We start from the raw sequence: 24,830 nt of genomic DNA on the forward strand, positions 1-24,830 counted from the left end.
CCTTGTGCAACTTCTACCTAGGACTCTCCTAGATATGAAATCCCCTTCTCACTTCCCAATCAGATCAGCGACAATAACAAAAGACCAAAACAGAAGAACATACTTCTAATTACACACAATATACTCTTTGATTTAAAGCTCATGAGTGATTGACAATGAACAACGAACAATTAGTCAAACTCAATGTATCAACATGATACACGAGTGACATACATAATAAATAACACTAAAAGACTCCCAAAAGCCGAATTGCATTAGGATTAGGTTTCACTTTATATACTCCTCAGCTGTCCACGGGCTTCAAATTATTCACCCAAATATTTTTTGATCCACAAGCTAAGGGTTGAACCAATTATGCAAAAAAATCTCCTTGAATCTTGGAACAAAACGTCATAAGTTTCCTAAATTGTCTCAATATCCAATTTTAGAAATTTATGCACAGTTGGAGATTAAATCAATTGTTCCACATAAAGTATTCTTGACCTGTGCAAATAAGTGAGATATATCCATAGAGAATCTCACATAATCAAATGAAATATGTCAAGAAAATAAAAACAACTCATGCTATATCAGTTGTTTAGGATGTCACAACATTTGGAAGTGATGCATGTTTTAATAAATGCAACATATTAGAGCAAAATTTCTGCCAATAATAAAATAAAGGATCTCACAACATATAATAAGTCTGAATAGCTAGCCGTTGTTGAAATTGGAAGAGCACTAGGGAGCAATTTACTTTCGACAAGAGGGGAGTGCCCCATAAAAAGAACAAATGGACATGAACATTCAAAGGAATACGTCAGCAACATTCAAACCAACTGTCGACGTGCCAACGGGAAAATGAGTTAGACCTGTAGAGAAAGGGAACCAAAGCCAGCAAAAATGGCAGAGTTTTGGAGTTGATAGAGGTTCATCGATCTCATATCAAAAGGAGTTTCAAGTATCTAGGCCACAATAAACATATGCCCCCACCTGCTATAAAGGCAAGAACCCTATGTCGAGGTCTCAATGGAGGAGACAACATAGGCGTCAAAAGGATGGGAGAGAGGCTGCTGAAAAGAAAGGATTAGAGTCAAGTAATAACCCACCTAAGGTCGAGAATAAGGAGTCTGAAAAGGCACCAGTTGGGAGAAAACTGTTTTATCCTAAAATGGAAGAATCAAAAGAAAGGGTGTCATATTAACCTTTTCTAGAAGATGATATGGTCCAAGATGACTTTGATTTAGGGTCAGAGTCAGATCTTGATATCAATTTTAATGTGGTGTTAGTTTTACCCTTGGAATATGATCAAGTTTGTGAGGTCGAAGAACCTAAAGAGGGTGAAGATGCAGAAATGGCCCGACACAAGCCACTTTGTTACTATGTTATGACTAAAGGCTGCATTGAAGAGCAAAATGCTTTCAACAAAAGGCCAGATGCAAGTATGAAGAATCACCTAAAACCTTGTTTATCAGAGGAAAAATTGAGAACATTGTGGTGAACAAAATGTTAGTGGATGGAGAAGCGGCAGTCAACTTGATGCCACACTTCATATTACAAAAGATTGGAAAGTTTGACGCAAATCTAAGGCCACATAATATGGTGTTGTCAAACTATGAAGGGAAGATTGGCCACACTATGGGTGTTATTCACGTCGACCTGACAGTGGGGTCCGTTACCAGGCCGACTGTGTTCATGGTTATTACTTCAAGAGCCAATTACAACTTGCTTTTGGGTCGTGAATGGATTCATGGAATTGGAGAAGTACCATCTTCCATGCACCAAAGGGTGTCGATTTGGAGGGAAGATGGTCGAGGTCAATCATGTCGATAGGAAATTTTTTATAGGAACTTGGGAAATAGGTTTGATTACCAGCTCTTGTTATTTAATGTTTTATATGGAACCAAAAAGGTGCCTTATTTTTTTTATAGATTTTACAACGGATATGTTACCTCAATTTTCTGTAAAATCGAGATCAAAACTCCCTAATTTTTTATTCTTTTTGCAACCAAAAAGGTGCCTTTATTTTTTATAGATTTTACGTTGACTATGTTACCTCAGTTTTTTGGATTAACTGCGATAAATACTCTTTATATATTTTATTCCCTTAGTGTCTACCTAAATCAATATTCGAGCCCTAACGAAAGAACACTACTTCCCCACCTAATGAAAGAACACTTCTTCTCCAAGGAGCCATAGCGAACGAAAAAAATCTCTTAACATTAATCTAAAAACTCTTCTCTACGGTATGTTATTATCCATTACTGTTGTTCTTATTATTGTTGTTGTTCTCTGTTACTATTATTCTTGTTGTTCTCCATCGTTGTTGTTCTCCATTACTGTTGTTCATGTTGTTGTTGTTGAGAAGCTTTATTTTGTGGATCGTAGTTGGATAAAAACTAATAGATTAAGTAAAGAGTATGAGAATGGAGTGTTACAATTTCTTGATTTCGTGAAAAAAACCTTCCCGACTATAATGAGATTTTTTGGTGTCTTTGTATGAAATGCTATAATACAAAAAAAAAACATCCAAGGGATGTTATATTCAATCATTGTGATTATGATAAAATTATTCAAATTTACATGAAATGGGTATGGCATGGTGAAGGGACAAAAAATATGCCTCTATCACATACAACTGAAAACGAAGATGATGAATTTATGACTGATAATCTAGAAGACATCATTCATGATATTGGAGTAGATCCTTTCAAGAAAGCTAATATGGTAGATACTTTACGAAGAGACATGGAAGATTCGTTGTACCTGGGATGTAAAATTTTTACAAGATTGTTAGTTATGTTAAGACTATTTAATCTTAAGGCAATAGGTGGGTAGGCAGATAAAAGTTTCACTGAATTACTTGAATTGTTGAAAGAAATGCTTCCCGAAGGTAACACGTTGCCAAACCGTACTTATGAGGAGAAAAAGATATTGTGCCCAATGGGTTTGGACTATGTCAAAATACATGCTTGTCATAATTATTTCATCTTATATAGGAACGAGTTTGGAAACTTGAAGAAGTGTCAGAGGTGTGGGGTGTCGCGCTACAAGAAAAAGGTCAGTGGTGTTAATGACGATGACGGTGCAACTAGCAAGGGTGTTCCTATCAGGTGATGTGGTAACTACCAATAATTCCAAGGTTCAAGATATTGTTTGCTAATGTTAGTGACGCAAAGAATACTAGACGGCATGTAGATGAAAGAGTGTGTGATGGCAAAAATTTGCCATGTCGCTGTTCATTGCAATAAAAGAAAATTGATTCCTTGTTTCTAGATTTTGCCCTTGAGCCGAGGAACCTTAGGCATCGACTTGCCACAAACGAAATAAACACTTTTGGTAATTTGAATACTAACCATACTTCATGGCATGTTCTTCTCTTAATTTATAACCTATCTCCCATGGTTGTGTATGAAGCGCAAGTATATGATGCTATTATTGACGATTTCAGATCCAAAACAACCAGAGAATGACATAGATATTTATTTAATGCCATTGATTCAAGATTTGAGACTTTTGTAGGAGGAAGGTGCTGATGTTGATGATGTATATACAATTGATAACACTAAGTTGTGTGTCATGTTGTTTTGCACAATCAATGACTTTCCTGCTGTCATACCCCAAAATTTGCCCATACTATTTCTCTTGTTCAAATTCAAATCAAGGTACAAAGCTCAAAGATACCCTCTCCTAAACAAGGCTCAAAGATTTAGGGTTTTGTTGCTCTGAAGGAAAATCAATGAACCAAAGGCTTCAAGACATCCCATATGGTCTATGATACCCCACATTATCTCCATGACAAATTTCAGGTCTCAATTCAAAAGATTGATCATTCAATTGCTCAGAAAGTCAACAGTCGATTGGGTTGACCTAAAAGTCAATTGTGGTCAAAGTACGGTCAAAACTCCTGATTTTTTGTCAACATCTTCATATTGAAGTATCATTCACCATTTGATCAAGAATTGATCATGGTTCATCAAGGAAAGATCAGAAATCAACAATTCCAAAAGTTTCTAAATTAGGGTTTTCATAGGAGAAAGTCAACTGAACTTTGACCAGCCATAACTCTCACATGGAAAATCAGAAATTTTCTATCCAAAGCTCATTTTGAAGGAAATTTGATTCTCTATAAATTTGTCTCTCACATGACAAGTCTAAAAATGCTTCATTTGAGAGATATGGACCAAAACATTATAGGTCCTTTTCAAAAGTCAACCAAAAGTCATCTTTTTCAAAAGAGCATGATCGGAAAAATAGCAAGTGTACTATTTTTCCTCTTGTAATAATAGGGAAAATTCCCCGAATGTCGATCTCAGGGACTGCGCAGGAATAATGAGTTCAATGCAAGGTTCAATTAAACAAAAACTTCAATGGGGTTTTGTTTGGTAATTATAACTTAACGAAAAATAGAATAAGCAGTAAATGAAATTGACTTTGTAACAAATATGAGTACCATGCTAGGGATAGTGGATGATTGACAATGTATCAACTCTGAAATTTCTATTGCAACAACTTATTTTCAATAATCAATTACCGGTACTTAAGGTTGTTTGATCCTAAGTCCTTAGTGAAAAAACCTTCGATCCTTCATCCTAAACCCTAAGTCCTTAGAAATTTACGATGAAATCAAGCAATTAGTTATCAAGAATATCCGGTTGCTATAAGGTATTCCTAGTCCTAGGTAATATCTATTATAGCATATTCTCATGAAAGCATTATCAATGGTGGTCCGCCTAAATGATAATCATAGATCAATTCCAATTTGTCCGAAAGGAAAAGCATTAGAAACATCAAGAGAATAAATCAACAATTAAAAACATGATTGTTATTGCAATTGCAAACTCAGAGTCATTACAAAGTTAAATCAGAGCCACCCCTAGCATTGGGGGGGGGGGGTTAGCTACTCATAGTATTCAAAGAAAACAAAATAATGAATAAAGACATTACAAGAAATTGGAGGAGATTGAATCTTCAATTGCTTCCGTTCATGAAGATCTTCTTCTCTCCCAAACCCTTGCTTTCTCCAGTCTTCTATTGTATTCTTTTCTCCAATCTGTCAAAAGTGTCTTCTCTCTTGCCCTAAAGTTGTTTTTATAATCAATCATCCATTCAGGTTGAAACCAAATGCCAAGAATACCCTTAATGATCACATTGGAGCAAGAAAACATAGAAACATATAATCAGCACGCATCATCAACACGGGCCGTGTTGCTGCACACGGGTGCCCGTGTTGTTCGTCTGCCTCTTGATTCAAAAACTTGTTTCTGGCCACTTTTCCACACGGTCCGTGTCTGTGAACACGGGTGCCCGTGTAGATGCTCTGTTTCAGCTCCAAAATCACTTTTCCAGCCACATTTCAACACGGGCCGTGTTGGCCTCTGAAATCAGCTTTTCCGGCTTCTTTTCATCCACTCGTGCGCGCCGCAAGTTCCTTATTTTCACATGCATCAACCTATCACACTAACACTACCAAACAAAGGCATAAAGAAGATCTTTTGACATAAACTTTAAATCAAATGCAATGCAATACTATAAATTAGTAAATATGATAAACTTAACTTAAAAAGCAATAAAACAACCGAATGTGTTACCAAGATGATAAATTTGTGCCTGATGAAAGACAAAACTTAATAGAAATGGTGACCGATCACAACCCCAAACTTATCTCATTGCTTGTCCTCAAGTAATGTATTGAGACTAAACAGAGGTCACCCACGAATTTCTCTTCTCCGCAATACAGCTTGTGTCTTTTGCAACTTGGATTTTTCCTTCCCGATCAAGCTTCTGGTTTCCTGAATCGAACTATCTACCACACTTTCACATCAGAGGGCTTCTTTACCTGCAAGCTTTTTCACACTCTTACCAGATCTCTCGGGGTAAAAGTGTTTGCACTCATAGTACCAAAGTATGCAATATCAACTCTTAATTTTGAATCCACTCTATCTTCACTACACAAACAGATTCCACACACTTTATGAGGTCTTTTTGGTTGTAACGGGGCTCAGGTATGGTAGGATAGACAAATGAATGGATAACAAAGGGTTTTGGGTTCGGCATTCATGTTATTTTTCTCATTTTTGTGCCTCAATAGTGACCTGAGGTTTATTCAACTTTGATACTTCACTCAATTTTTCTATGAGCGTGTTTGAGTCTTTAGTAACGGCAAGTGCTTTTATCCTCTTTCTTTCTTTATTTATTTTTTTCTTTTTACGCACTTGCTCTTTTTCTACGAATTGTCACCCCAAACTTAGCTTTTTGCACACTTTATAATTTACAACAATCATGCCGAACAAGGGTAGGAAGTGTATTGTTATGGATGAACAGGGGTTTAATTCAAACAAAAAGGCTAAGGCTCAACGGGGTTCACAAAGGATAAACATAAAGTAACGGATGGATAGAAAGGCTAAGGGTTAAACCAACAACATGCCTCAGTGTGTGTCCTCATGTTGTGCTGTGTCAAAAGAACATACGCAAAATCAGAGTGATAAGGTCATACCTGACTGAACTCTCATGATGATATTTTAGTGTTTGGCCTTTGTACTTTCACCATGTTGGTTATGCTTACAAGCTCTGAAGCCTCCTCGTGTCATATGGTTTCTTTTCCGACTCGGGTATACCATATAACCATTTCGGTCCGGTGTTACCAAATCGCGTCCAACCTTTAATTTTATCATTTCATGGCTGCATCAACTTCCGGGGTGCCTCGGGAGATCAAGTATGGGGAGTATCTTTCATCCACTAGCTATCAATCTCGGGTTCATCCAACAACTATCTCTCACTCTGTAACACAATGGTATACCAAAGACGAATAGAAATGCTAAAAACAAAATAAAAACAGAAACAAAAGAAATGCAAGAAAACCCCCCCACACTTGAACTAAACATTGACCTTAATGTTTTAGCCCACTGCGGAAAGGACTCACATAGGGTACATCAACTCCAACTGCCGCTTTCAAGCTTTCACCAGAGAAATCCCCTCTTTATTACCTGAAATAAAACAAAACAAAAAGACAAATTAATTATTAAAAGTGTGGGTTGCCTCCCACAAAGCGCTTCGTTTAACATTGCATGGCTCGATGGTCCATTACCCTTTATTATGGAGGGTATTTTCTTTTCCAAACCTTGTTGTTTTTCACTTCCGCAACCACGAACTCATGAAGATGAAAATCATGGATAACTTTTCTCTTCAATTTACTTCCCAAATTCTTCTTGACTTCCTTAGCTTTCTAAGGACTTTTGACATCTATATAAGTTGGTTCCACCCGAGAGGCTATGCTTGAAACGTTTTCTTGGAGCTGTTTAGGCTTTTTGTATTTTTCCTCACTTTCTGTCATACCACCAGAAGTTTGATCATTCACAACCGCCCTATGTTTCTTAACTCCTGACATCTTCAAGGTTACTTCTTCATCAAAAGATCTCAGTGTTAGTGTCCCTTTTTCAATGTCGAGGTTGCAGCGGCCTGTCGACAAAAATGGTCTCCCAAGAAGGATAGGAGTTTCTTCGTCTTCCGGAATGTCCATGATGTGGAAGTCAACAGGGAATACAAACTTATCCACTTCTACTAGTACATCTTCAGCTACCCCATATGATTTCTTAACGGTGTGATCAGCGAACCTTAATTGTGTCTTACTTTCACTAATCTTTTCCAATTCAAGCTTTTTGAAAATGGACAACGGCATTAAACTCACACTAGAACCAGAATCGAGGAGTACCTTTTTAAATGTTATATTCTTGATAGTGCATGGTATCGCCACCGCTCCAGGATCTTTCTTCTTTATTGGGATCTTTCTTGCTGACGAGACTATTCCACACTTCTCAGTTTCAGTTTTTGATTCTCCTCCCAGTGATCTCTTTTTCGCCAACACCTCCTTCATAAATTTCTTATACAAGGGCATGTGCTCAAGTACTTCAAAGAATGGTAGATTTACCTCTAGCTTTTTGAACAATTTAGTGAACTTCTCAAAGTCTTTCTCTTTTGAATTCTTCTTTGTCACTCTGGAAGGGAAAGGTAGTTTGATTGCCGGTTCAGCCTTTTTCTTATTTTTTTCTTCAACTGGTTTAACCGGTGGTATCACAACTTCCGACTCTTTTGGATTTTCTCTTATTTCCAAATCCACCTCTATTACCATGGGGTCATCTATTTCCTCTTTTTCTTTTTCCGATTCTGCCATTTTATTACTTCTTGTAATAACAGCATTAATCTTCTCTTGGTCTTTTGGATTTTTCACAGTTGCGCTCGGAAAAGCACCTTGTGTCTGTAGAGTGAGATGCTGTGCTATTTGACCCACTTGAACTTCTAGATTTTTGATCGAAGCTGTAGTGTTCCTGTGGTTGTTTCTAGTTTCTTCTTGAAACTGAAGGCATTGTCCAGCCAATCTCTCGATAGCCACTTCCCATTCCGCCTTCTGAGGGCCTTGTTGTTGGTTATCTTTCCAAGCAAAATTTGGATGATTCTTCCACCCTGGATTGTAGGTGTTAGAATACGGATTGTTTTGCCTCAGGAATTTGATTTCTTCAATCTGCTTGGGAGTAGCAACACAGTATACAGTTTGGTGAGGACCTTGGCAAATTTCACAAATTACAGGTTGAGCTTGTTGAACTTGAGCAACCTGTTGAGTACCTATATTCATAGCCTTTAATCTCTTTTCTACCTCTGCAGCTATAGCATCTTCAACGCGAATTTTTGAGGTTTCCAACTTCAGATCAATAACTCTTTCAGGTTTATTGGTACACCTGTCATACAACTCCAAATGCTCATTTGCAGCTATCGCTTCAATGATCTTGATAATTCCGGAGGCTGTTGTGAAGTTTGTTGAGCCTCCAGCTGCTGTATCGATCAACTGCTTTGTTTTCATTTTGAGCCCATTCACAAATATCTGCATTTGGTCAGTTTTGTCCATGTTGTGAGTGGGACATGCCACTAGGGTCCTTTTGAATCTTTTATAAGCATCTCCTAAGAGTTCACCCTCCTGTTGCTTGAAACTCAAAATATCATACCTCTTCCTTATAAAGACCGAGGCGGGAAAATACTCATTCAAGAAAGCCTTCTCCATCTCTTCCCATGACGTGATACTGCCTGCTGGTAGAGAATAAAACCATTCTTCTGCTTCTTCGGCCAAGGTGAACGGGAACATTCTCAGCTTCTTTGACTCTTCGGTATGCCCTTCAATTTTTAAAGTCGTACTTATGGTAAGAAATCTCTGCAGGTGCTTGTTTGCATCTTCATTAACCTTCCCGGTGAAAGGTTTTCTTTCCAGCTGATTTATTGTGCTCGGATGCAATTGAAAATTTGCCACATTTACCGGTTGGTTGACAATTGTTAGTCTACCACCCGGTGTGTTCGTAGCACCATAGTCTCCGAGAAGTCTCTCAGGTGGAGGTGGATTCTCGCCCATAACTTCCTCTTCACTTTTAGAATCTGAATGAACTGTCACCACTTCTTCAGATTCCAATTTCTCTTGACGAGCTTGTCTACGCCTTGCGTGCAAGGTTCTTTCAATTTCTGCGTCAAAAAGAAATTCAGCTGAGGCCTTACCTCGCATACACAGATTAGACAAATATTAGAATTAAAAAAATAATAAAAAGTGCAGAAAATAAAATTTTAGTCGCAGAGCAACAAAATTCTAATTGAACTCAACTTAAACTCAATATTATGGCAGTCCCCGGAAACGGCGCCAAAAACTTGATCGGAAAAATAGCAAGTGTACTATTTTGCCTCTTGTAATAATAGGGAAAATTCCCCGAATGTTGATCTCAGGGACTGCGCAGGAATAATGAGTTCAATGCAAGGTTCAATTAAACAAAAACTTCAATGGGGTTTTGTTTGGTAATTATAACTTAATGAAAAATAGAATAAGCAGTAAATGAAATTGACTTTGTAACAAATATGAGTACCATGCTAGGGATAGTGGATGATTGACAATGTATCAACTCTGAAATTTCTATTGCAACAACTTATTTTCAATAATCAATTACCGGTTCTTAAGGTTGTTTGATCCTAAGTCCTTAGTGAAAAAAACCTTTGATCCTTCATCCTAAACCCTAAGTCCTTAGAAATTTACGATGAAATCAAGCAATTAGTTATCAAGAATATCCAGTTGCTATAAGGTATTCCTAGTCCTAGGTAATATCTATTATAGCATATTCTCATGAAAGCATTATCAATGGTGGCCCGCCTAAATGATAATCATAGATCAATTCCAATTTGTCCGAAAGGAAAAGCATTAGAAACATCAAGAGAATAAATCAACAATTAAAAACATGATTGTTATTGCAATTGCAAACTCAGAGTCATTACAAAGTTAAATCAGAGCCACCCCCTAGCATTGGGGGGGTTTAGCTACTCATAGTATTCAAAGAAAACAAAATAATGAATAAAGACATTAAAAGAAATTGGAGGAGATTGAATCTTCAATTGCTTCCTGTCGCCCTCGGTTTTTTTTATCTCGCGTGAGATACGAACTGACTCTTCTTTTATTTTATGAGTTTTGAAAATCAGAGAGTCGCCACCGACTTTTATTTTATCCATTTAAGGAAAGGTTTATAAAAGAAACAGAAAAAGACCTTTAAGAGATTTTGGGTTCGGGGGTAGGTTATACAAAGGGAAGGTATTAACACCCCTTTTTATCCATGGTTATCCATGGGCTCTTAATTGCTTAGCTCACTTGTTTGGATCATTTGTCTTGCCTTGAAATGCTTGTATGTGGTTTTAAAATGCCTTTGTAAATTAACTTTGTAATGATCCTTGTGCGGATGTATACAAAGTGTTTTATCTTTCGAAAAGATGTTTTGAAAAAAAAGATCTTTAATTTCGTAATGATCCTTGTTTGGATATATACAAAATGTTGTCTTTTTTGAAAGTTTTGTTTTGAAAAGCAATGAATATGTGAGACATTTGTTGTTTTGATTTGAGCAAGCAATTAGGAGATCTACCCTAAGTTTATAAGGTCCTTTCCCATTTTTTTTAGAAAATTCTCTTTTGACCGGATGTAAACAAAAGTTTGGATTTGCATTTGAAACAGTAGAATTTGATTTTTTTGAAAAGAGTAACAGAGGGATTACCCTAAGAGGTGTAAGTGTGATTGTGTTTTGATTCAGATATTTTTATCTTTGAAGTTAGTGACCTAACGCTTCAGTTATTATCTTTGACATACATGCAGTTTTATATGTACAGAATCTAAAGTGCGGAAATGTAAAATGCGGAAAGTAAATCTACGCTATTACATCGATTGTGCGGGAAATGTAAACTACGCTATTTACATGATTTTGACAACCTATACACTTTATCTAAGAATTTAAATTGCAATAAGATAAAAGGAAGTATTTTTGGATTTTTTAGATGGTTGATTTTAATTAGAATTAATGCATAATTAATTTAATTAAATGAGAAAAAAGGTAGAAATAAAATTTAAACCTAAAAATTAAGTCTAAAATATGTTCATATTTCTTATTAATTAATTTTAAAATAAAAACTATTTTTTTTTTTGATTTTTTGAAGTTGTTTTAGAAATTTATTAAGCTAATTAACATATAATTATATAAACAATTATACACATAAGTTAAACTTAATGAGAAAAATATTCTAATTATGTACAAAATTAGTCTATAATATATAAACTAAATTTACTAAAAAGAACATATTTTTTTCTGATTTTTTAATAGGTTGAAATAATTAAAAAGCAAATATATAAATATATACTAATTAATTAAACAAAATATTTTAATTATTAAGAAAAATAAAATATTTTTGTATCAAAAAAATAATATTTTATTTTATAATCCTAAAAATATTTTTATTATATTTTTTTGATTTTTAAAACTATTTTTAAATAATTTTAGAAGTTAACTCAAATAAAATAAAAAAAAATTAAATTGTGATCCCGTGTGGTTTGTGAGAGAGTCTATGGTATGGACTGGCAAGGCTAGAGCGTTGGATGGAGGATCAGATGCATCTGATGGTGAATGGAGTGAGGCACATGGCAAAAGCGTAGACTGCAAAGCACAGGATCCAGAAATTTTAAACTGAAACGCGCGCGTCCCTCAGCCAATGGGAGAGAGCCACGTCTTCATCTTCTTCATCAAAACACTTTTTACAGCGCTCATTTGCAGAGAGATGTAAAAAGCTTAACCCTATTATACCCGTGTATCACGAATACAAGTAAAACACAAAATAAATTTGGCGCGAGGCCACAAATCAACTCGTCTTGTTCATACGAGTTCACTGGTATCAATTAGAACCTGTAATTTTGCATGAATCGTGAAGCCCTAATTTTGAGATCAAGAACCCTAAAATGGTGGTTCCTCGTACAGGTGTCCAAACACCAATTAAGTTTCCAGAAATGTTCAGAGCATCTATCTAAACATAAATATGCATTTACATCTTGCTAAACATGCATGTATGATTGAATTCGAGTTAGTTTTTGTTTGTGCAAACCGTGAGCTATGGTGGATGATTTTGAGTGCTTTGCTTGCTGCAAATGATTGGGTTATATTCAGTGGAGGTCAGGGAACGTGTTTGAGTGTTTAGTTTGTATTGAAATGAGCTTGAATTTAAAATTCGAATTTCAAATTTTCTTCAAAATTACAAGTTGTTACAAGAGTGGTATAAGCATAGGATTGGCTCTGAATTCGTGTCTTCTTGTTACTGAAGTGTCCTACTTCATTTATAAGCCATGGATGTGCTGCAAAGCTAAGCTATCTTGCATTGATGATCTTTGAATCTTTGAATTTTTTAATATTAAAACCTTTGAATTCTTTGGCCATGGCTTGATTTTCTTCACCTCTCTTGCTCTAGGCCTGCTTTGTACCTTCATGCTACAGAGTTGAATCATTCTTGATGGCTTTAGCTTAAGATCAAAGCATTGTATCATTATCCTTCACCATTTCTTTTTCAATTTAACTTTAAATGTAATAAAATTAAACCAAAAAAGAAATAAAAATGTTATGGGCCTTAGGTTGGTCGTGGGAGGCCCTTAACATTGTTAGAATCATGTTTGGATCATGAAAACTTGGCCCCTTTTGGAAAAAAAACATTTTTGATCAATGTTGGTTTCATGCATTTTCCCAAAAAATAGTCAACTTCAACAAGGCATAAATCCCTCAATTTTGATCATATGAAGGAGTTCTTGTACTTTTTAGAAACCTCAAGATGTCCTCTACAAGCTACTTTGGAAACTTTTTTTCATTTGGAGAAGTTATCTTGATGTTATGGCCTTTGACAAAAAGCCACTTTTTGTTGACTTTGAAAATGACCTGTAATGTCTGAGCTCATATTTTTCAAATGTTGAATCCTATGACCATGGGATCAATTGCATTTGAAAGATAATTGAATTTCCTTCAAAACAGGCTTTGGTTGGAATTTTTTGAATGAACGATGAGAGAGTTATGGCCGGTCAAAGTTCAGTTGACTTTTAGGAGAAAACCCTAATTTTGAAACTTAGGGTTTTGTTGATTTTTGATCTTTTCTTGATGAATTATGATCAACCAATGATCAAATGATGAATCTTTTGACAAAATATGGATGTTGACAAAAAATTTCATTTTTGACTGTCTGTTGACTTTTCGGTCAAACTGGTCGTCTGTTGACTGTTTGAGCTGCTGACTGTGCGTCTGAGCGAATTGAAGTTTGAAAATTTGTATGGTGGTACTTTGAGACATATGGAGGTCCATGAAATCCATTTGAGGTCTCAAAAAACTTGTTCTCCTGAAAAAAACAAAAACCCTAGTTAGGGACTGTTTGTGTAGGAGACAGTTAAGCGTACCTGATTTTTGTGCAGTGCTGAGTCTCTGCTGATCATGTGATTATCAAAAGACTTCTAGAACAAAAATCTTGGAATTTTGAAATGCAAAAGATTGATTTGATTGATGGTACAAAACACGGAGAATTGCACTGTCAGCAAGTTTGACTGTCAATTGGCTGTCCGGGTATTAACGTAACAGTTAAAGTGAAAATTCAACAGTTAAAGTTAATTTTTTTCTTTTTGTTTTTTTTGTTGTGTTAATGGTGAAAATTTATTTACATGAGTTGTTAGGAAAACACAAACATAATAAATAAATAAAATATACCGTACGCAAACGAAATTACCGATAATAAGCTTGAAAAATATTTAATGCGCTGAAAAATAAATATTTAATTAGCAGAAAACACACATAATATTATCTGGGTAATTAAACTACAGTACGACAGATAGTACGACATTTAATACTGACAGTACAAATATTACATAATATAATGAACAGTACGACAAATAAACGGTACATTATTTGAAAACAAAAGATACGACAAACTTTAAAAATGACGATTAAAAACCCATGCTATAAATAACAACATATAGATGATTGGGAGTGTAAACAACCTAGGTCCGCTTTTTTCAGGACTATGCATACAGAAAAAGGACATGATCACCACCAAGACAGTGATAACCAGAAGAAAAAACGTATCCATCCACTTTGCCATTTTTGCCGGGGAAGAAGAGAAAATAATTATGAGGTAGAAATTTGAGAGATGAGTTTGAATTTTGATGTGAGCAAGAGCTTCATATTTCTGGATTAGAGCAAGAGCTTTAGTCTCCTTAACTTGAGCATTTCCCTCATGGGTCATTTTCAATGACTCATATATATCATAGGCAGTTTCCCTGTTAGATATCTTCTCATACTCAGCATGAGAGATAGCATTCAGCAAAACGGTCCTACATTTATGATGATTCTTGAAAAGCTTCTTTTGATCATCATCCATTTCTTGTCTGGTAAGCCTTACGCCTGTAGCTTTTACTGGATGTTTGTAACCATCCATCAGAAGATCCCATAGTTCACCATCTAGACCAAGGAAATAACTTTCCAGTTTATCTTTCCAGTATTCAAAGTTTTCACCGTCAAATACTGGTGGTCTAGTATAACCATTGTTACCATTGTATTGCTCAGCAGAGCCAGATGTAGATGTAGATGTGTTTGTTGGAATTTCACCAGCCATCTTTAACAGAAGCGTTTTTCTCTTCCTAAATCTTTTCTAAACACGGTTAAGTGCTTGCACCTTAGAACCGGCGCTCTGATGCTAATTGAAGGATAGAAAAACACTTAGAAAGGGGGGTTTGAATAAGTGTAGCTTTAAAACTTGTAAGATAAAAACTATTTGCACAATGATTTTTATCCTGGTTCGTTGTTAACTAAACTACTCCAGTCCACCCCCTTGGAGTGATTTACCTCACCTGAGGATTTAATCCACTAATCACACTTGATTACAATGGTTTTCCACTTAGAAACACTCTAAGTCTTCTAGAGTATCCTGATCACAACCTGATCACTCTAGGAACAAACTGCTTAGACAACTTCTAAGACTTGCTAGAGTATACTGATCAACAACCTGATCACTCTAGAACTTACAACTTAATGTAAACAAATTCTTTTAAGAGTTACAATGCTTCTTATAAAGCTATTATCACAACTGTGATTTTCTCTTAAGTTTAAGCTTAAATCTCACTAAGATATTACAACAGCAATGTAGTGAGCTTGATGATGAAGTTTGAGAGCTTTTGAATTGAACAGAGTTTGTGCAAGTTTGGTTCAGAGTTCGTAACATAGCTTCTCATCAGAACTTCATATTTATAGGCACTTGAGAAGATGACCGTTGGGAGCATTTAATGCTTTGCGTAATCCGTACAGCATTGCATTTAATGTTTCACTCTTTTGTCAACTACCTCGAGCCTTGTTTCCGCTGTGTCTACTGACGTTGCCTTTAATAGCTTCTAACGTTCCTTTTGTCAGTCAGCGTAGCCTGCCAGTCTAGTACTTGCTTCTGATCTGATGTTTGTGTAAACAACATTTGAATATCATCAGAGTCAAACAGCTTGGTGCAGAGCATCTTCTTGTCTTCTGACCTTGAAGTGCTTCTGAGCGTGATACCATGAGAACTTCAGTGCTTTTGCTTCTGATCTCAAGTTCTTCTGATGCTTCCATAGACCCATGTTCTGATTCTGCTTGACCATCTTCTGATGTCTTGCCAGACCATGTTCTGATGTTGCATGCTGAACCTTCTGAGTCAGTGCTTCTTGCGCTGATTTTGTGCATACTCTTTGTATAATTCCTGAAACGGAAATTGCATAGTATTAGAGTACCACATTATCTCATATAAAACTCATATCCTTGTTATCATCAAAACTAAGAATATTGATCAGAACAAATCTTGTTCTAACAATCTCCCCCTTTTTGATGATGACAAAAACATTCATAAATGATATGAATTTGCGATCAAAAAAATACAGACGGCTAAGGACAATTACACAGCTATAGCATAAGCATATAGAAAATGTGTGAATATGTCTCCCCCTGAGATTAACAATCTCCCCCTGAAATAAATACTAGAAGAATTTTATAAATAAAAGACTTCCCTGAGTATTTCAGTTGAGACGTTCACATATGCTTAGATCTTCAGAACATTCACAGCTTCTGATTCTTGCTTCCATAGGACAGCTTCAGAACTTGAATTTCCTAGATCTTCAGAATATTCATAGCCTCTGATTCTTGCTTCCGTTGGACAGCTTCAGAGCTTGAATTTCTTCTTGAGTCATTGCATGCTAGATTGTATCAGAACATTGTTGAATGTACCAGAGCATCATCAGAGCATCTCTACATCCTGAAATGTTACAGAACAACTAAACGACAACAGTCAGCATGAATGAATCAGATCATAGAATGTGTTTCAGAATTTTATACTATGTATCAGAACACACACATAAAATGTTTCAGAGCATATTTTGTAACTAAAAACATGCATCAGAACATATAAGGAATAAGAATGAAAAAACTATTCTATCATCAGAATATCAGAACATTCTTCCTTCTTGCTTCAGGTCTTGAAGCTTTATAGCACTCAGCTTGCTTCAATTTCCAAGAGCTTGATTCTTTATAGAATTGCTTTTCCTCATCTCTTTGCTTCTCATGTTGAGCTTTAAAGAGGATCTTCAATTCCTGCAAGACAACACTCAAAGGCATAGAACTTTGCAAGTTCTGTTAGAAATGTGGAGCCTTTCTCCCAGCAACTGATAAAATAAATCAGATCATTTATCACATTTTTCTCCCCCTTTTTGTCATAACATCAAAAACATAAAAGATTCAGATGAAAAACACGACAAACACATAGAAGAAAAGGATAATTGTCATTAAGCTCATAGAAATAGAGGTTCAGAAGTACAAGAGGAAGGGCAAAAGAAGATGCAACAACAGATGCAGCAAAGCAAAAGGAAAACAGTCTAAGACTCAATCTAAGATCACCCTAGCTTCGACATGATCTTGGCCAGAATATCATGAATCCCACTGTTGCTCTCATTCTGCCTTTCCATGAAAGCACGAAACTCAGCGTTGATTGATCTCTGTTCATCCTGGTTCTTCTGAATAACTTCCAAAGTCCTTGCAAGACGGGAAGGTTCATCAGAAGAAGCTTCACAACTTCTATCCACAGGAATGGCATTGTGATCCGCAGCTTACATGGTCAGATCATTTGCAGGATTTTCCTCAACAGGAATTGTTTCAGCAACATGATCAGCATCTGCTTCTTGCATAGAAGCATCTCCATACTCTGCAGCAGGAACCTCAGAATCTCCATTCTCAAGTTCCTGAAGAATGACAGCAAGATTCCTAGGAGCAGAAGGACCTTCAACTTCTGGTGGGTCAACAACTTCTGGAATGACCAAGCTTGGGTCTTCCTCAGAAGGATTTTCCCTCAGAAAGTCAAAGAGCGTCCTGAAGTCTCCAAGCAAAACAGGATATTGAGGTTTCCAGACCACAATTTCCCTGCATGGGTTAGCTTCCATTGCAGCAGGAATTCTTGCTTCCTCTAGTTCATCCACAAACTTCTTCTCCTCAAAGATATATCTCCCTCCGAGACGAGCAAACCAGAAGTCTTCATAACTTCTCAGAATTCCACGAGGCCGTGGAGCAGCTTCTACACAAGCTTCTTGAAGTTCTATAAAACAAGCATCTGCTTTTCTGCGTAAGATTCTCCAGAATTTCTGCATAGCAACGTCATTTAGGCCAGAACTTTCAGCGATTCTGATAGTATCGAAGACTCTTCTGAGATTCCTCTTTACCATTTCAAAAATTACACCAATAGGGTATAGTCGGCGGGATTTTAGTTTGGTTCTTGAGGAGACATGGTTAGGGACAGAATAGGGTTGAGGCTCTCTATCCAACCTATAAGAAGATTCTACTTCATTGTCAGAATCTAACACTACCATTTCAGCTTCAGGACGAGGCTTGGGAGTGTAGTTGCAATCACGGAGCAATTTCTCATGTGATGCAGAGTCTGGAAGATCAGAAACACATGGGTTGTTTTGAGAGTTGGAAGGAATGGGTTCAAAGTTGGCATGGGGAGGAGGTTGAGAAGTGGATACATTTGTGTGTGGTGGAAAGAGAGTTTGTAGGGGTGGTATATCTAGAACAGGATTATCAAGGACCTGGTCAGAAGCAAGGTTGATTGAGGGTGGAGGAGAAGGAATGGGAGCATTTGGAATGGGTGAAGGAGGAGGAGTAAGGATTTTGGTTACAGGAGAAGTGGGAGGTGTAAGAACATGAACTTTGATGGGTGATTCTGATGGGGCTTTATCTGGCTCAGGGGTTTGGGCAACAGCTATTGGTGCAACTTCTGAATGTAAAGTAGGAATAGAATCAGGTTTAGAGAGATGTATACCTTTAGATACCTTCTGAACAGCTTTGAACACAACCTCAAGCTTCTTCTGTTTCTTACTCTTCTGCTCTTCAACGATCTTTGCCTTTCCACGAGAGATTTCTCTCCTTCTGGCAGATTCCAAAGCTTCCTTCTCATTAACAACAACATACTGACCTTCAACTGCTTGAGTTGTTGGTCTTTGCAAGATTTCTTCCTGCTGATTCACAGCTTCTTGAACAGCCTCTTCTTCATCGGAGTCATTTATTATCAGCTTCCTTTTTCTGATTTTCTTCTTCTCAACAACTCTAACATTTTCAGCATTATTATTCGACTTCTTCTTCTTCCTCTTATCAACAGCCTCCTTCTTATTCTTTTCAAATTCAACTGAAACAGCCTTAACTACTTCAGCAATAACTTCTTCTGGAACAACCTCTTTAACAGTAGCAGCAGCTACGTTCTGAACTACCTTCACCTGATTATCAGAAGGATGATCAAATTTTCTTTTAGTCCTTCTTTCCTTCTTTTCAGCAGCTTGAGGAGCAGCTTCTGAAACATCCTCTGAGGCAGCAGCCCTAGAAGTTTTCTTGCGGCCTACTTTAGCAGGAGCACCTTTTTCTTGATCTTTTACTCCTTCATCTTCTTCCAGTGACTTCAAATACCTAGTTCTGACTCCTGGTACCTCACTTCTGAAGAAGGTTTCAAAGTCAGCAAGAACAGGGTCTCTTCTGCTTCTTGTTCCAGAAAGAGGTTGAGGGGTTTTGATGAGAGTATCAATCACCTTCATCTTTCTCAAAGTGAGAGCATTCAAACAACTACCAGTGGTAACAACAAGGTCTTTGATAGTACCTTCAGTTTCCAGGTTCTCAACAATCTTGGAGTGAACCAGAAGGTTTGTAATAATTCTTCCAAAAGGAATGATAGTACAATTTTTCACTCTGAAGGCATTTCTGGAATCCCTCACAGCATTCCACATGTGATTGAAGATTATGTAGATAATATTAACCTTCTTCTTAGTGGCAATGCAATACATAATGTATTTTTGCTCATTGTTGACAAAATCAGCAACATGTGTTCCTTTCATGTGATAGAAACACCCCAGAAGAATCTTGGTCCAGATTTTGTAGAGGTCTTTCATGTCCTTGACATTCTTTGTCTTGTTTACATCTGTGTAGGGAGTAGACAACACATCATCCCAATCAGCCCTTTGATCAATTTCAAAAGCACCCTCAGGGTTTCTAAGATCAAACATCATTCTTAGGATGTTCTCAGTAACTACCACAAACTTCCCATGGACGAAAGACAAGATGGATTTAGGAGCAACAACTGCATGCACCCAAAACTCCTTAACAAGATCTAGGTAGACCGGTCCACAGAACTCAGCAAACAATGAAGTCCATCCTTGAAAGATGATATCTTCTTTAAGATGATATTCATGTTCTTCGATGCTATCAAAATCTACCATGAGTTCACAGATTACTTCCAAGTCCTTCTTAGGAATGGAGCAGGCAACAACCGGAGCGATTTGCTGATTTTCTTCTTCTTGAAGATGAAGTGGGACAGATGAGCCAACGTTGTGAGATGATGAAGCGGCCATTGAATCAGAATAGAATTTAGAAGAAAAATTTCTGGGTTTGCGCTTAGGGTTTGAGAGGAGACTGAAAAGGTTGCAAAAATGCATGCAAGAAGAAAGAGAGAATGGGAGCGAAAAATATAAACGTTATGATTTGAAATGTATTTATAGAGACGGATTTGAAAAAGAATGCAATAAAATTTTGAGAAAGAACAGTTACAGAATCAAAAGAAATCAATTGCATTAAATGATGAGTGACGTTAGGTGAGAGAACATGGTAAATGAAATGATTTAACACAGTTACCTAGGACGGCGTCCCATCAGATTCCTCACGCTTTTTACTAACCGTACAGACACGTGTTCATCATCAGAAATTACTTGATGACAGCTGTGTCGTTCTGAATAGACTTTACACCTTCTGATTCTGATCACTGCTTCTGATTGTCATTCTTTAGAAATGATCTAGTTTTGATAGGATCATCTTTCTTTCCAAGGATCACATCTTCTGAATGAGCTGATGAAAGTCTAGATGATCTCCTTACTGTTGGTTCTTCAGAAATCCTGAGATTCTCTAAAGATGCAGCAACTTGATCTTCTGATCTATATCTGCAAAATTCTCAAACTGCTTTGGTTTTTCAAGACCAAGCTTATCATCAAACCTGATATTGATTGATTCTTCTACAACCAATGTTTCAGTATTGTATACTCTGTAGCCTTTAGAGCGTTCAGAATATCCAAGAAGAAAACATTTTTGTGCCTTAGAATCAAACTTACCAAGATGATCTTTAGTATTCAGAATAAAACACACACATCCAAAAGGATGAAAATATGAAATGTTGGGCTTTCTGTTCTTCCACAATTCATAAGGAGTCTTATTTAGAATAGGTCTTATAGAGATTCTATTCTGAATATAACATGCAGTGTTTATTGCTTCTGCCCAGAAGTGCTTAGCCATATTGGTCTCATTGATCATGGTTCTGGCCATTTCTTGCAGAGTCCTATTCTTTCACTCTACAACTCCATTTTGCTGTGGAGTTCTAGGACAAGAGAAATCATGGGCAATATCATTTTCTTTGAAGAACTCCTCAAAGAATCTGTTCTCAAATTCGCCACCATGATCACTTCTGACCTTTATGATTTTGCACTCATTCTCAGATTGGATCTGAGTGCAGAATTCAAAGAACACTGAATGAGACTCATCCTTGTGTTTTAAGAACTTTACCCATGTCCAGCGGCTATAATCATCTACGATGACTAATCCATATTTCTTCCCTCTGACAGATGCTGTTTTGACTGGTCCAAACAGATCAATATGCAGAAGTTCTAACGGCCTTGAGGAAGAGACAACATTCTTAGATTTGAATGCAGGTTTGGAGAACTTGCCCTTCTGACATGCTTCACAAAGAGCATCTGATTTATATTTCAGATTTGGGAGTCCTCTGACCAGATTTAGTTTGTTAATCTGAGAAATCTTTCTCAAACTAGCATGTCCTAATCTTCTATGCCAGACCCATTACTCTTCAGAAACAAACATAAGGCAAGTCACCTTCTGCTTCTCAAGATCTGAAAGATCAATCTTATAGATGTTGTTCTTTCTCTTGCCCGTAAATAGGATTGAGCCATCCTTCTGACTTACAGCCTTGCAAGACTTTTGATTGAAGATTATATCATAACCATTGTCACTTAATTGACTTATGGACAATAAGTTATGCGTTAATCCTTCTACAAGAAGTACATTAGTTATGGAAGGAGAGTTACCAAAACTTATGGTTCCAGAGCCAATAATCTTGCCCTTCTGATCTCCTCCAAACTTGACTTCTCCACCTGGTTTAAGCACCAGGTCTTGGAACGTAGACCTTCTTCCCGTCATGTTTCGCGAGCACCCAGAGTCCAGGTACCATGACATTTTGTGCTTTGTCCTCTTTGCAGCTAAGGATATCTGCAACAGAAATTATCTTCTCCTTAGGTACCCACAATTTCTTGGGTCCTTTCTTGTTAGTTTTCCTCAACTTCTGATTGAACTTGGGTTTAGCATAATAGTTAACAGGAGGAACAACATGATATTCTTTAGGTTTGACAGCATGATATTTCTTAGGTTGTGTCACAGGCTTCTTGGTGTGTACAGTGTTAAAACTCTGTGCATGTGAAGTGAGCCTAATATCATGTGCATGGCCATACTTGAACTGATCATACAATGGCTTGTATGTGATTTTCAGATCATCAACAGGTTCAAATTTATGTGAGGTATCACCCTCATAGCCAAAGCCAAACCTTCTATTTCCAGAAACACCATATATCATAGAAGCAAGATGACTTCTGCCAATACTTCTAGATAGGAACTTTCTGAAGCTCGAGTCATATTCTTTCAGAATATGATTTAGACTAGGAATGGATTTTTCTGATTCAGAAGGAGATCCACTATTTTTGGATAATTTTAAAACTTTTTCCTTTAGTTCAGAATTTTCCGATTCCAACTTCTTAGTTTCAAATTCAAATTGCTTTTTCAGCTTTTTGTATTTGATACTAAGGTGAGCCTTGAGTTCCAGAAGTTCAGTCAAGCTGGAAACTAATTCATCTCTAGATAGTTCAGAAAATACCTCTTCAGAATCTGATTCTGATGTAGATTCTGATCCATCATCCACTGTGGCCATCAGTGCAAAGTTGGCTTGCTCTCCTTGAGAGTCTGATTCTGATTCAGATTCAGAATCATCCCATGTTGCCATAAGACCTTTCTTCTTATGAAACTTCTTCTTGGGATTCTTCTTATGAAGTTTTGGACATTCACTCTTGAAGTGTCCAGGCTCATTGCACTCGTAGCAGACAACTTTCTTCTTGTCAGATCTTCTGCCACCAGAAGATTCTCCTCGTTCAAATTTCTTTGAACTTCTGAAGCTCTTGAACTTCCTTTGCTTGCTCTTCCAGAGTTGGTTTACCCTTCTGGAGATCATGGACAGTTCATCTTCTTCTTCTGATTCTGATTCCTCAGAATCTACTTCTTCTGCCTGAAAAGCGTTAGTGCATTTTTTAAAATTAGATTTTAATGCAATAGACTTACCTTTCTTTTGAGGCTCGTTTGAATCCAGCTCTATCTCATGGCTTCTCAAGGCACTGATTATCTCTTCCAAAGAAACCTCATTAATATTCTTTGCAATCCTGAATGCAGTCACCATTGGACCCCATCTTCTGGGCAAGCTTCTGATGATCTTCTTTACATGATCAGCCTTGGTGTAGCCTTTATCCAGAACTCTCAATCCAGTAGTTAGCGTTTGAAATCTCGAGAACATCTTCTCAATATCTTCATCATCCTCCATCTTGAAGGCTTCATATTTCTGGATTAGAGCAAGAGCTTTAGTCTCCTTGACTTGAGCATTTCCCTCATGGGTCATTTTCAATGACTCATATATATCATAGGCAGTTTCCCTGTTAGATATCTTCTCATACTCAGCATGAGAGATAGCATTCAGCAAAACGGTCCTACATTTATGATGATTCTTGAAAAGCTTCTTTTGATCATCATCCATTTCTTGTCTGGTAAGCCTTACGCCTGTAGCTTTTACTGGATGTTTGTAACCATCCATCAGAAGATCCCATAGTTCACCATCTAGACCAAGGAAATAACTTTCCAGTTTATCTTTCCAGTATTCAAAGTTTTCACCGTCAAATACTGGTGGTCTAGTATAACCATTGTTACCATTGTATTGCTCAGCAGAGCCAGATGTAGATGTAGATGTGTTTGTTGGAATTTCACCAGCCATCTTTAACAGAAGCGTTTTTCTCTTCCTGAATCTTTTCTAAACACGGTTAAGTGCTTGCACCTTAGAACCGGCGCTCTGATGCCAATTGAAGGATAGAAAAACACTTAGAAAGGGGGGTTTGAATAAGTGTAGCTTTAAAACTTGTAAGATAAAAACTATTTGCACAATGATTTTTATCCTGGTTCGTTGTTAACTAAACTACTCCAGTCCACCCCCTTGGAGTGATTTACCTCACCTGAGGATTTAATCCACTAATCACACTTGATTACAATGGTTTTCCACTTAGAAACACTCTAAGTCTTCTAGAGTATCCTGATCACAACCTGATCACTCTAGGAACAAACTGCTTAGACAACTTCTAAGACTTGCTAGAGTATACTGATCAACAACCTGATCACTCTAGAACTTACAACTTAATGTAAACAAATTCTTTTAAGAGTTACAATGCTTCTTATAAAGCTATTATCACAACTGTGATTTTCTCTTAAGTTTAAGCTTAAATCTCACTAAGATATTACAACAGCAATGTAGTGAGCTTGATGATGAAGTTTGAGAGCTTTTGATTTGAACAGAGTTTGTGCAAGTTTGGTTCAGAGTTCGTAACATAGCTTCTCATCAGAACTTCATATTTATAGGCACTTGAGAAGATGACCGTTGGGAGCATTTAATGCTTTGCGTAATCCGTACAGCATTGCATTTAATGTTTCACTCTTTTGTCAACTACCTCGAGCCTTGTTTCCACTGTGTCTACTGACGTTGCCTTTAATAGCTTCTAACGTTCCTTTTGTCAGTCAGCGTAGCCTGCCAGTCTAGTACTTGCTTCTGATCTGATGTTTGTGTAAACAACGTTTGAATATCATCAGAGTCAA

Source organism: Vicia villosa, linkage group LG4 (genome assembly GCF_029867415.1).
Source record: "Vicia villosa cultivar HV-30 ecotype Madison, WI linkage group LG4, Vvil1.0, whole genome shotgun sequence".
Taxonomy (NCBI): domain Eukaryota; kingdom Viridiplantae; phylum Streptophyta; class Magnoliopsida; order Fabales; family Fabaceae; genus Vicia; species Vicia villosa.